Source organism: Neovison vison, chromosome 10 (genome assembly GCF_020171115.1).
Source record: "Neovison vison isolate M4711 chromosome 10, ASM_NN_V1, whole genome shotgun sequence".
Lineage (NCBI taxonomy): Eukaryota > Metazoa > Chordata > Mammalia > Carnivora > Mustelidae > Neogale > Neogale vison.
This window is the reverse complement of record NC_058100.1, coordinates 73,807,346-73,816,676: the sequence shown is the minus strand read 5'-3', so window position 1 is coordinate 73,816,676 and position 9,331 is coordinate 73,807,346. Positions and strand designations below refer to the sequence as shown.

Sequence of the window (9,331 nt, the reverse complement as noted above, 5' to 3'; positions counted from 1 at the left end):
CAACAGGTAAATATAGAGCAGTGTTTTTTTGTTTTGTTTTGTTTTTTTCTATTTTCAAAAGGCTACTCTTTATACCATTAGAAAGAGGTTTGCAGATTATCCAAGAAAATTCTGTTTCCTACTCTGAAGGAATCCTTTTAAAAGATTTTTAAACATCAAATGGGTAATAGTGGTCACTTATTTTAAGATTTAACATACTAAGAAGAGTGCTTTGCTTAGAAGGTAAAAGTACTCTACTGAGACCAGATATAATAATTTCCATTGCTGAACTGTGATACCAGCATCATTATAAATATTCCTTTGTTAATGTAATTTTCCTCCCTTTCTCTTAGAGATTTCCACTTCCACTCAATGTTCCTCTTAAAAAAAAATTGGGTTTCATTGGATTAGGAGAAGTAAATTATGCAAATAATCGTCAGGGAGATTGGCCAGATTGTCGATGACATCACCATCCCACCACCTAAATACAGGCTTTTTATTGGCTGTTCTCAGAGGCAGACAAGAACTGGAAGGCTCTGTCTGCATCACTTGTGAGTTGGAGAAAGCTCTGAGTCCATACTAAATTTTATTGTTTTTTGGGTTTTGGTTTTTGTTTTTACTTAAAATGTACTCAGAATCATTATCCATATATTATTACATCTTCCATGTAATTCCACATGGAAATATGTCTAAGTAAATATTTTAAGTGATTCCTTACCCATTCTATCAAGTGATTGTATCATGGATTGTTTACTAACCCTTCTTAGATACTTAGATGTTTCCATTTTTTGCCTTCAGAAACAGAACTGTAATTACTATTTTATTCAAAATTGTACATGTTATTTCCTCCACAGCATGGAAACTCTGATACCTAACTGGTCATTTTTTAAAAGATGTTTTATTTATTTATTTGACACAGAGAGAGAGAGAGAGAGAGATCGCAAATAGGCAGAGAGGCAGGCAGAGAGAGAGGGGGAAGCAGGCTCCCTGCTGAGCAGAGAGCCTGATGCGGGGCTCCATCCCAGAACCCTGGGATCATGACCTGAGCCAAAGGCAGAGGCTTTAACCCACTGAGCCACCCAGGCACCCCAACTGGGGTGTTTTAAAAGAGCAACACTGAACAGATTGCCATTCCTGTATCCCTTCCCCTCACAACATCCCTAAGACCTGCGTGGGAGATCCCAGGGTCCAGCTCATTCCTGGGATGGGTACATCTCCTGTCTGTAGTAGAAAAAGCTGGAAGTTCCTGCATTTCATTTCAGGTGGATGCATAGTCTTCATTCTCAGTGCTTGTCGCTCCTTAGTATGGGAGAAAGGTCAGAGCAATCATGGCTATGGACAGAGGAGGTTTGTGAAATGTAAACATAAGCCCTGATTGTACGGCTCTGTGTGGAAGCCTGGGACTTGGGGTTCCTTGATGGTTCCGTCGTTAAGTGTCTGCCTTCAGCTAAGGTCATGATCCCAGAGTCCTGGGATCGAGCCCTGCATCGGGCTCCCTGCTCGGTGGGAAGCCTGCTTCTCCCTCTCCCACTCCTCCTGCTTGTATTCCCTTCTCTTGTTGTCTCTCTCTGTCAAATAAATAAATAAAATCTTTAAAAAAAAAAAGTCTGAGATTAGTAAATGACTGCTTTGTGTCCTTTCCCATCTCTATAGGGAATCCATAGAAAACCTCTGGACAATCTGTTACTTAAAGCTGAAAAGGCTAGACCTTAAAAAAAATAAAATCAAATGAAAAAAGAGGGGAAAAAAAGAAAGAAAATAGCAGCTTTGCTCAGAGAGACTCAGTGGTTTATTATTTTACATCTGAAGGGAGATATCTATGGCAATTACATCCGTTCGTCTATGTGGTACTTTCAGATATCATAATAAGAATAAACAGTCATACCATTGAAAGAGAACTTGGGGGCTGTGCATTTTGCTAGGAACCTTGTGAACACTCTCTTACTTAATCCCCACAATAGTTCTGCAAGGTAAATGTTATTCCCACTATACAAATGAGAAAACAGGCTCAGAGGGATTCTAGCACTTTCTTTCATGGGCCTGAGATCGGCAACCTGAGCTCTGTCTAGCTCTAAAGGTGAAAAAACCTAAAAGCTCATCCTTCACAGCTATAATTCTAAGCCACTCCTGTGGTAAAGAATTTATCACTGAGGACTAGTCTACAGTTAAATATATGTGCATTCATTCAGACATATTTATGAAACACATAGCATGTACGAAGGCTTTACAAGATGCCTATGGAAGATAGAGAACCAGAAAAGACAAGGGCCCCTGCCTTTCGATTCAAGTCCAGGTGGGGAAATAAAAGGCACAAACAAAATGTAAAACAACAAAAGACTGACATAGTGATGTGTGTCAACATTCCAAGGTGGGGGAGTCATTAAGTCCCCCAGTGCAGAGGGGAGACAGGTCTCCTAAGGGACCAACATGACCCTGAGAAAGAAGTGTTTACACACGTTCATCCGTATCATGGATAAAGGATAATACATTGTTTTAGAATGATTCAGAAGTCTTTAAGTAAGTAAGAACTATAGAAGTCATCTTTTTTTAAAAAGATTTATTTATTTATTCGACAGACAGAGATCACAAGTAGGCAGAGAGAGAGGAGGAAGCAGGCTCCCTGCTGAGCGGAGAGCCCGATGTGGGGCTCGATCTCAGGAACCTGGGATCATGACCTGAGGCGAAGGCAGAGGCTTTAACCCACTGAGCCACCCAGGTGCCTCAGTCATCTTTTTAAAAATATATTTTATGTATTTATTTGAGAGAGAGAGAGAGCACACAAGCGGGGGGCCATTGTGGGGGGCAGAGAAAGAGGGAGAAGCAGACTCTCCTCTGAGCAGGGAGCCTGCCTGGGGGGCTCGATCCCAGGATCCTGAGATCAGGACCTGAGCTGAAGGCAGAAGCTTAACCTACTGAGTCACCCAGGTGCTACAAGTCATCCTGAAAATAAAATCATTCAATATTTGGATCTTTTTATTCTTATATCTGCATATTATAGAGTTTTTATGGCATATGGGAAAAATATTTTTTTCTTTTTATTCTCTGAGACCATAAGAGAGTGTTTCTCAGAAAGTCTGGTTCGTGGATTACAGGCAACATAAATCAATTTTATGAAATTTAGTTATGTATTCAGATCCCCAGATCCTATACCAAAGGGATAGAAACAGAATTTCCAGGGAGGGGGGACCTGAAAACTTACACTTGAAACAAGGACCCAAGGTGATTCTTTTTTTTTTAAGATAGGTTTTGTGGGTTTTTTAAAATATTTTATTTATTTATTTGATAGACAGAAATCACAAGTAGCCAGAGAGACAGGCAGAGAGAGGGAGGAAGGGAAGCAGCCTCCCTGCCTAGCAGAGAGCCTGATACAGGACTCTATCCCAGGACCCCGTGATTATGACCTGAGCCAAAGGCAGAGGCTTTAACCCACTGAGCCATCCACACGCCCCAAGGACCCAAGGTGATTCTTATGCACACTGAAGTTTATGAACCCCTGATGTAGGGGAAGACTTTGTTGGTCACATTTATTACTTTTTAATTCAACAAACATGTAGATTTATTTTAAATCAGAAAAATCATGAATTTGCGTGTCATCTTTGTACAGGAGCTGTGCTAATCTTCTCTTTATTGTTCCAGTTTTGGTATATGTGCTGCTGAAGAAAGCACAGTTGGTCACATATATCACATTTATCACATTTATCGATAGATTTGTGAAATAATAATATCTCCAGGGGTGCCTGGGTATCTCTGGTCTTGATCTCAGAGTCGTGAGTTCAAGCTCTGCATCGGGCTCCACGCTGGGGAGTTGGGGCACCTGGGTGGCTCGGTGGGTTAAAGCCTCTGCCTTCAGCTCAGGTCATGATCCCAGGGTTCTGGGATCGAGCCCCCCATGTAGGGCTCTCTGCTCAGCAGGGATCCTGCTTCCTCGCCTCTCTCTCTCTGCCTCTCTGCCTACTTGTGATCTCTGTCTGTCAAATAAATAAATAAAATATTTTTAAAAAACAGTGTTTAAAAATAATAATATCTCTTATTTATTGAGCACCTACTATTTGCCTGTCACAAGCTCCCATCTGGGCTATAAAACAAACTTCATAGGTAAGTTCGTAACCTCCTTTTCACAGATGGGAAACTGAGGCTCCAAGAGGATTCAAACTTGACACCTGACTTTGGAGAGCTAGCCCAACCAGTTCTGCATGCTTTCAGTGGCTTCTCCCATAATGCCCACTGCTCTGTTGCTTAGACTATGCTAATGGCTACACGCTTATTAATATTAAAAACGGCTATCATTTAAGTGCCTTTTAGGAGCCATATAATTACGGCCTAAACCTTTCAATAAGTTCAAATGGTACTTTGCCATGTGAGGGAATTAAGAAGCAGAAATATTAGTATATCTCTCAAAATTACCTTCCCCTCATTGAAACAGCATTTTCTTATTCCGGTGGGACTTTTCCTTGTTTTTACTTCCCCTCGACTGTTTCTGAAACCTTTTTCAGCTCCGTCGGGTCTCCCTTTCCTTGGTGTACTATACCCCGGCCCTTTTGCACCTCGTTTGGAATGGAAACCAAGAGTGGAAGTGAAGGCTTTCTCACAGCCATGCCCCTTTTCCCAACACGGGAACGGAGAGCTATAGTCTGAATCAAGAGAGAAGTGTCAGTTGCTGGAAAAAACCTGCTGATCTTGTGACTGCAAAAAGAAAAAGACAATTTAATTAAGAAAGCCTTTCCTGGGAAGGAGGGGATCACACTATCTCATGTGAAATTTTATTCTCGATTATGTCATAAATCGTTTTCAGGGAGTCTCATCTGGCCCTGGGGCATCCCCAAGCAGCTAGAGGGACAAAGGGCTGTTTTCACTGATGAGTGCACCAAGGCTTGCCTTATGCCTCTCACAGGGTACTGGGGAAAGAAGATAATATTCTCTTTCAAGATGCAATGACTTAGTATAATTCAGTAACATAAATAGCTTAAAATATATAAATGTCTATACCCTTTTACCCAGTAATGCCCTCCTGGAAAATAATTCAAAAGAAGAAAACAAAGCAACAACACAACAACAATAACAACAAAATATAAAGCAGCATTGTTTAGAGCAGTGGAAAACCTGAACGGACCTACACGCCCAAGAATAGGAAGTGGGTGAGTAACAATGGTCTGAGAATGCAATGGAATGTTAGCTGCTGTTGAAGAGATCCGTATGATAAGTACATAGGAACACAAAAAGACTTTTACAGAACATAAAATGAAAGCATTAGAATGGGAAATTGTCCTGAGCTAGATAGATAAGGAGTTGGACAAACACGTGTTATTAGCTATATGGACAAATCACTTGACCTGAGTCTTGATTTCCACATTTATAAAACAAAGATAAAATCTCCATCGTTTGTGAGAACTAAAGTTGATATAAAGCAGGGATGAAGATGTGAAGGGAGTGCCACGCCTGGGTGTCAGTCATTAAGCGTCTGCCTTCTGCTCAGGTCATGATCCCAGGGTCCTGAGATCTAGCCCTGCATTGGCCCTTCTGCTCAGTGGGAAGCCGGCTTCTCCCTCTGCCTCTCCCCTTTCTTGTGTTCCCTCTCCTGATGTGTCTCTCTGTCAAATAAATAAATAAAGTCTCAAAAAAATATGAGAAGGGAGTACTAAGCAATAATTGTAAGTTTTATGCTGGGATATGGGACCACTAAAATTTTTATTTGGAAAGTACTTGTTTTTTATTTTATTTTATTTTTATTATTTTAAGATTTGATTGATTTACTTACATTTTAAAGATTTTATTTATTTATTTAATGCAGAGAGCACGAGCAGGGAGAACAGCAGAGGGAGAGAGAGAAGCAGGTTCTCTGCTGAGCAGGGAGCCCATAAGGAATTCGATCCTAGGACCCCGGGATCATGACCTGAGGCGAATGCAGATGCTTAACCAACTGAGCCACCCAGGTGCCCCAGAAAGTACTTATTATTTATGATGTTTTAAATGTTATACTATTTTCCTCCTTTTGTTCTCCACACCCTTAAAAAAGTTGCATACTCCCTATGTAGGAAGTGTGTGCACGTGTCATCAGGAAACTTGCCTAAACGGATCACTAAGCCCTCCTGGGAGAGGGGTCCTCCAACAGCACGACTGGAGTCAGCTCCAGGAAAAGGATAGGAACCCCAAACACTGGCATCTAGAAAGGTGGCTCAGCTAGGTTCCAGGGCTTGTTTTCCAAAGCATTTAGAAGACAGATAGAAGCACTTTTTAGATAGAGGTCTCTCTCCTGACAGTTTGGAGGTGGGGAAGGGTCTCATGACCAGGATGCCGGCCTTCCATCCACCTTTGCCTCCCTGAAACCACTTCCCTGAAGAGCTGGATTCATGGGCAAAGAAGTAGCAAGAGGACGGTATGAAAGCAATAGATTCTTTTGGCTAATATATACTGAGCACCCTCTTTGTATCAGGCATCATGTTTGGCACATATAGACACAGACTAAGCCAGGTAGAATATGTTTAGAACACAGGCTTCCAAAAAAAAAACAAAAACAAAAACAAAAAACAACAACAGCAAAAAACACAGGCTTCAGAATCTTCTAGAAGACCTCTACCTAGATAGTGTTGACCTAGGAGAGGGTATTATTGGTAGATTTTCATCAATCCGTCTTCATCCAAGATGAGCAGAGAGGTACAAGAATATAACTTGTTGGGGCACCCGGGTGGCTCAGTGGGTTAAAGCCTCTGCTTGCGGCTCAGGTCATGATCCCAGGGTCCTGGGATCGAGCCCCGTTGGGCTCTCTGCTCGGCAGGGAGCCCGCTTCCCTTCTTTTCTCTCTGCCTGCCTCTCTGCCTACTTGTGATCTCTGTCTGTTAAATAAATAAATAAATAAAATCTTAAAAAAAAGAAAAAAAAGAATATAACTTGTTGCAGGGTTTTATTCTGGGCAAGTAAGGAAATTAGTCTAAAATGGGTTCCACTGAAGTGTCATGCAATATAGTGCAGAAAGGATGAAAACCATTTAGACTTGAAAAAGCAGGAGCAATCTTCTCTTACTAATGAGAAATGAATGGTTGTAACAGTATGTCCGGGGTTTCTGCTGGAAAGCTTTGGGTCAGTTACTTCTGTTCCTCTAAAAAATTCTGGAAACTTTGTTCTACTTGGCGGTAAAACAAAGATGATCTCTCTTTAGGGTTCTACCAAATTCTTTTTAATTGATTGTTTTTCCTCCCCAGGCCCTGCCTTCCAACAGCCAGGGCCAGGGACACCACTGATGAAATATTCAGCATTGGGATGATATTTGATGTATAATTAAAGAGAATACATTTAGAACTTCAGTTTTATAGACCTTTAATCTTCAACCTAATAAATCTTCATGAAGAGAATCTCACAAACAAACCTGAAATATTTTTAGAAATACTACCCTCCTTGGAAAAATGAATAACCTTGAATGTAATTACTATACATAAGAAAGAAAACATTTACCAAGCACTTTTATATACCAGGCAAGGTATACTAAATGCTTTACACATTATTTCATGTAGTTTCCGTAGTGTAGTGGTTATCACGTTCGCCTCACACATTATTTCATGTAATCTTCATGACTCTGTGAGGTCGGTCTTACTAGCCCTACTATACAGATGAAGTCATGTCCTTAAGATCACAAAGTAACATATTAGCACATCTTGGGCAGATCCTGACTCTCATGCTTTTCCTTAAATTTTTACAGGAATTCATTCCCAAAACCCTTTCATTTACTATAGGTCATTCCACCCTCCCACCAACACAGAGTTGTTGAACACAACTTTTTTACCAAAAGTCACAGAGCCAGGGGCAAAACCAAGGTTTATAGCAATCATAACTTCAGTGACCTTCTATCGCGTGTCTTTCATCTGGTAGGCTCTGTGCTAAGTATTTTTTATACTTTCTTCCCCATTTTAATCTTCACAATAACCTTTTGAGGTGGGCACTATTATTATCCCATTTGATGGGTGAGAAAACCTCAGAAGGGCCAACCTTGGGGCACCTGGGTGGCTCAGTGGGTTAAAGCCTCTGACTTCAGCTCAGGCCATGATCCCAGGGTCCTGGGATGGAGCCGCACATGGGGCTCTCTGCTCAGTGGGGAGCCTGCTTCCCCTCCTTCTCTCTCTGCCTGCCTCTCTGCCTGCTTGTGATCTCTGTCTGTCAAATAAGTAAATAAAAATCTTAAAAAAAAGAAGGGCCAATCTCCTGCCCAAGTTTATATACTAATGTGTTAGGACTAGAATTCAGGTTTGTAATAATGATAACATAATTGATAAAAAGCAGTTGCCACATTTTGAGCTCCTATTATGTGTTAGATAATGCTTTAAATTTATTTTCACAACATATTTTGAGATTTACAATTGGCATCGCTTTTTTTTTTTAGTATATGTGCTGCCAAAGCGAGCACTGTCATCGCTTTTTTTTTCCCCCCAAGGTTTTATTTTTAAGTAATCTCTACACCCAGCGTGGGGCATTAATTTACCACCCTAGAAAGCGAAAGTTGCAGGTTCTGCCGACTGAATCAGCCAGGCACCCCAGCACTGTTTTTTCGATGCTCACCATTTTTCAGATAAGGAACTAAGAGTTATAGAAAATAAGTTAAAGTCTCCAAGACGTACAAATGGGAAAGGGTAGAGTCAGGATTTGAATGCATGTCTCTGGGGCCCCTGGCTGTCTCTGTCAGTAGAGCATGCAACTCTTAATCTCAGAAATATGAGGTTCAAACCCTATTTTGCATGTGGAGATTACTTAAAAATAAAATCTTAAAAAAATGAATGCAGGTCTCTGACTCCAAGACCTATGTCCTTAACCCTGAGGCTTTGCTCACTCCTGTTCTCTATACACCCCTACTACCTACCCTAAGTGTGGTCCGCAGATCAGCAGCATTGGTATAACCCAGACCTACTGAAACAGGTGTATTTTGACAGTATGCCCGCATGATTCCTGCGTCCGTTAAAATTTGAGAAGCACTGCTTTAGCACCAGCAATACACAAAATAAAGAAGAGAAGCCAGATTGTCAAGAACAGAGCATATTCTCTTGGAAATCAGTTTTGAGCTAGAGGAAGATATGTCCTGCAGCTAAACTTGATAATGGTGACCTTTTTCTAATTCAGGGATCAAATTAAGTCAATGAATTATATTTTCTTGTCTTTCCTTCCATCATTTCCTTCCTCTTCTTTGGAGCTGACTATCATTTGCCTGACTATCACTTCAGAAGATGACAATAATTGAACAGTAGTAAAGAAATACTTATGGAAAACTCAAAATGTCGACTGTTGTATTTTTTTTCCTTTTAATTTGTAGGTTTTTAAATTCTTGAATTTCTACTTAAAAAGATTTTATTTTGGGGGTGCTTGGGTGGCTCAG

General features: G+C 40.8%; 1 non-coding gene across 1 annotated transcript; it reads right to left on the bottom strand.

Moving 5' to 3' along the window:
* Nucleotides 1-3,540: 3,540 nt before the first annotated feature.
* Nucleotides 3,541-3,645, bottom strand: LOC122918916. Its single transcript, XR_006386703.1, has one exon. It is a non-coding gene; the product is annotated as a U6 spliceosomal RNA (small nuclear RNA).
* Nucleotides 3,646-9,331: the final 5,686 nt, after the last annotated feature.